The sequence below is a fragment of the Perognathus longimembris genome, unplaced genomic scaffold (assembly GCF_023159225.1).
Source record: "Perognathus longimembris pacificus isolate PPM17 unplaced genomic scaffold, ASM2315922v1 HiC_scaffold_5661, whole genome shotgun sequence".
In the NCBI taxonomy this organism is placed as follows: Eukaryota; Metazoa; Chordata; class Mammalia; order Rodentia; family Heteromyidae; genus Perognathus; species Perognathus longimembris.
In genome coordinates, this window is record NW_025961113.1 from 166,465 (window position 1) to 170,891 (window position 4,427).

The following is a 4,427-nucleotide window of genomic DNA, read 5'->3' on the forward strand; positions in this document are numbered from 1 at the left end:
TGTGTCCCCAGCTGAAAGATAAACTATGATGAGGGGAAGCCGGCCACCCCTGGAGTGGGTGGGTGAGAACATCACTCCTCTAGAACTCTCTGGTTAAATCCCCTTTCAGCTCTATTGCTGGGTCCTACCAGACTCCTTTGGGCTTCTCCTAGGGGCTTTCCACGCCTCAATCTCTTTCTTTACCCTCTCCCCATTCTGCTACACCTATCCATTTTTTTGTGGGTGGGGAGAGGATGCTGGTACTTGGGCTTGAACTCAGGCCTTATACCTCTGCTTAGCTTCTTCCACTCAAGGCTGGCATTCTACCCTCTAAGCCATACTTCTACTTGTGGGTGTTTGTTTTTCACTGTTTCATTGGAAATTAGGCTCCTGGGGAATTTTCTGCAGTCCACAGATTTCTACCTACTGAGTAAGCTAGGACTACAGGTATGAGGTACTGGAACCCAATTCCATCTCCTTCCTTCCTTCCTTCCTTCCTTCCTTCCTTCCTTCCTTCCTTCCTTCTTCTTCTTTCTTTCTTTTTCTTTCTTTCTTTCTTTCTTTCTTTCTTTCTTTCTTTCTTTCTGTTCTGTGTATGGATCCTGGGACTTGAACTCAGAGCCCAGGTGCTGTCCCTGAGCTTCTTTGCTCAAGCTAGTGCACTACCACTTGAGCCACAGCTTCACTTCTGGCTCTTTTGGTGAGGCAAGAGTCTCAAGGAATTTTCCGGCCCAGGATAGCTTTGAACCGTGATTCTCAGACCTCAGCTTCCTGAGTAAGGATGATAGGTATGAGCCACCAGTGCCCGGCTTCCATTGTTTGTTTTAGACCCCGACATGTTTGTACTTCACCATGCCTCAGTTTCGCTATCTGTAAAAAAAGGGCAGGGAGCAGTGGACGGGCTCAGGTGTGGCCACCATGTCAGAGGGTGGGTGGGGTGGAAAGGACCCCATGGTGGGGGGAACCCCTATTTCTAGGGATTGCCATACTCCACATCCCCTTCACCTATCCCCCCAACTGTTTCCCACACTTGGTTCTCCTTTGCACCGCTCTTTGCCCGTCCTCAGGAAATGGAACCTTGAGTCACCCTGGGGCTTCTAGTGTGGGTGTGGTGGCAGGATTTGTCACTGGAATCTGTTAGAATGCTGGCTTTTCAGTACTGGAACCCGAGGCACAGACAAAGCCCTCTCGGCTGTGCTGGCCTCAAGGGAATTTGCCATCATTTCTTATCTGTCCCCACCGGGGCTCTGGATCCTGTTCACTCTCTCTCTCTCTCTCTCTCTCTCTCTCTCTCTCTCTCTCTCTCTGTCTGTCTTTTCCTCTCTTTCTCATCTTGCTATCTAAGCACTGTTCGTGGCTTCCTTTGGTCAAGGCTAGCACTCTACTTTTGAGCCACAGCACAACTTCCGGCTTTTTTCTATATGTGTGGTGCTGAGGAATTGAACATAGGGCTTCATATATACAAGGCAAGCAGTCTACCACTAGGATGTATTCCCAGCCCCCATGTTAGTGTTTTATAGCATCACAGGAAGGTTAACACACACACACATAAACACACACACACACATACACACACACTGTGATCAGAATTTTCAAAACACACATATCAATGGACGTGGTCTCCAGAGTTACATGTGCACACACAAGAACCAACCCAACACAACCACCACAAGTGTGCACACATTTCCCAATGTATCAGCATAGAAAAGTGTTGGAAACAGTCATGCCAGGTATTTAATTCATGTCACGTTCTCCGACTGGGAAATGACAGCCCTGTCTCATTATCCTCCTTTATAAATTAGAAATCACAAATCTTGGAGTTGGAGGCGTGGCTCAGTTAGTAGAGGGCCAGCCAAGGATCAGGTATCAAGTCCCAGTCTCAGATCTTAAAAAAAAGAAAAAGAAAAAGAAATCATCTCATAGGTTTATGATGAGAATTTACCTAGTTAATGACTGTAAATCATTTGACACATAAAACTCAAATTCTTAGGGTCATGATGCAATAGTAAATTTGTAGCTAGCCCCCCCACCAAAATATATATATATATTTTTTCATTGAAATTAATGCTGATTCCTTTGCCTGTCTTTGCTACCCTCTGGTGGCCATAGTTGAGAATGCACCTATTGCAAGGCTTGACTTCTTTGCCTTTAATCTTTTTTTTTTTTTTTTGCCATTCCTGGGCCTTGGACTCAGGGCCTGAACACTGTCCCTGGCTTCCTTTTTGCTCAAGGCTAGCACTCTGCCACTTGAGCCACAGCGCCACCTCTGGCCATTTTCTATATATGTGGTGCTGGGCAATCAACCCAGGGTTTCATGTATACAAAGCAAACAATCTTGCCACTAGGCCATATTCCCAGCCCTCTGCCTTTAATCTTGTTCGTTCATTCTTTCTCCTCTCCTATCTGTCTCACCCTCCCCTCTCCTCTCCCTCTCTCCAGCCCCTCAGTATTGGGGCTTGAGCTTAGGGGCCTAGACATTGTCCCTTAGCTTTTTCCACTCAAGGCTAGCATTCTACCACTTGAGCCACAGTACCACCTCTGGCTTAATAACTTCTGGGTAATAAATGAAGTGACCCCCCCACCATGTTTGTGAGACAAAAACCCTAAGCATACATGTAAAATATTTAACACTGGTCTTCACACAAAGGAATGCTGCAGAAATGGTCACTACTGGTATGTACACCTATTTATATCCATTTCATGGGTGAGAAACTTGAGGCTCAGAAAAAGGAAATGTAGAAAATAAATCTGTTTTAGTCAGGTGCTGGTGGCTCACATCTATAATCTCAGCTACTCAGGAGGCTGCAATTTAAAACCAGCCTGGGAAGGAAAAGTCTGAGAGACTTTTATCTCTAATGAACCCCAAAGGGCCAGAAGTGGAGCTGTGGCTTCAGTAGTGGAGTACTAGCCTGGACCACAAAAGCTCAGGGACAGCGCCTAGGCCCAGAGAGTTCAAGTTCCAGGACCCAGTAAAATCACAGCAACAAAATCTGCTGAAAGGGCAGCGACCTGGAGCCCCCAAGTAGGCAATTGCTGGGAAGACTTAGCACCTGCCCTGAGCTTTCCCTGGGGGCCGCTGGGCTGTTCCCACCCTGAGCTCTCAAGCAGAGCTTCTCCCTGGGTCACTCCCCTCCCCATTCCCTGGGGTTCCAGGCCTGTTGTGGACTGTTTCTTCCTGTCCGGAGGCGCCTGCATGACATCCCCTATTCTAACATCTCCTGCTTTGAGTGCTGGCCCAATCCAGGACCCAAACTACCTTCCACCATCCCACATGGAGTCTTGATAACAAACTTTCCATAAGGAACTTGTCATTTAGACTGATTACTATAAGGGAATTTGCTTGGTTTGGTCCAGAGCTCATATGAAACAAGCCAAAGCAAAGTTGGCTGTCCGTGGTCCAGACAGTGATGTTGTGAAAAGGACTGAGCTCTTTGTAGTGTGGGACATCATATAAGGATATTTGAGAGCTGGTAAACTGAAAGGAAAAAAAAGTACATGAACTTGAACATTCACGAAGAGGATAGAAAAGACAAGGACGGATAAGATGGTTACAAAGAAGCAGGAAAAAATGCACACTTACCACTGTGCTTATTATGGTGAGGACAAATGACCTAGAGGTGGACAAAGGTAAAGCTATGAGAATGCTCAAGGCAGTGTGAGGTCAACTTGGGTTGTCCCTGAGGGTGGAGGGAAAATACCATGTCTTCAGTATCCCAGCTTCTGTCCCTCCTAGAGATCCTGGGGTGCATCCTTCTAGGGTAATGTCAGGAAGAAATCACAGTTCACCTACCATCCTGACTTCTACCCTTTCTATTGGGGTCAAGATTGCCACAGTGCTGGAATCTCTTGGTTGGATGCTTAGATCTCTGGAAAGCAGACTGTTCATGGTCAGGACTTTGGGTGGTGTTCACAACCCCTGGTGGTGACGGTGCTCCAAAGCTATCAGTCCAAGCCCCAGGACTGGCAAAAAGAAAAAAGAAAAAAAAAAGAAATGAGTGCTTCTCATGATCAAGTGAAGGGCTGGGAATGTGACTTAGTGGTAGAATGCTTGCTTAGCATGCATGAAGCCCTGTGTTCGATTCCTCAGCACCATATACATAGTAAAAGCCAGAAGTGGTGCTGTGGCTCAAGTCACCGAGTGCTAGCCTTGAGCAAAAAGAAGCTAGGGACAGTGATCAAGTCCTGAGTTCAAGCCCCAGGACTGGCAACAAAAAACAAAACTAAACAAAAATGTATGCACTGCCTTACGTATGAAACTGTAACCCCTCTGTACATTACTTTGACAATAAAGAAAAAAAAGAATTAAAAAGAAGTTTAAAAAAAATAAATAAATGAAAAGGAAGTCAAAGAGAGGAACCAATCAGAAGTTTTAAAATCATGGCTCAAACCTGTTATCCTACCAGCTCAGGTCACTGAAATCTGAGGATTGCGGTTTGAAGCCAGCCTGG

The 4,427-nt window shown here is 46.1% G+C and overlaps 1 long non-coding RNA gene across 1 annotated transcript; it reads right to left on the reverse strand.

Annotated features, from left to right (window-relative positions):
* Nucleotides 1–3,244: 3,244 nt before the first annotated feature.
* LOC125345420 lies at nucleotides 3,245–3,948 on the reverse strand. Its single transcript, XR_007209727.1, has 3 exons — nucleotides 3,770–3,948; nucleotides 3,560–3,590; nucleotides 3,245–3,454 (listed from the first exon to the last, which is right to left on the reverse strand). It is a non-coding gene; the product is annotated as an uncharacterized LOC125345420 (long non-coding RNA).
* Between the last annotated feature and the right edge of the window lie 479 nt (nucleotides 3,949–4,427).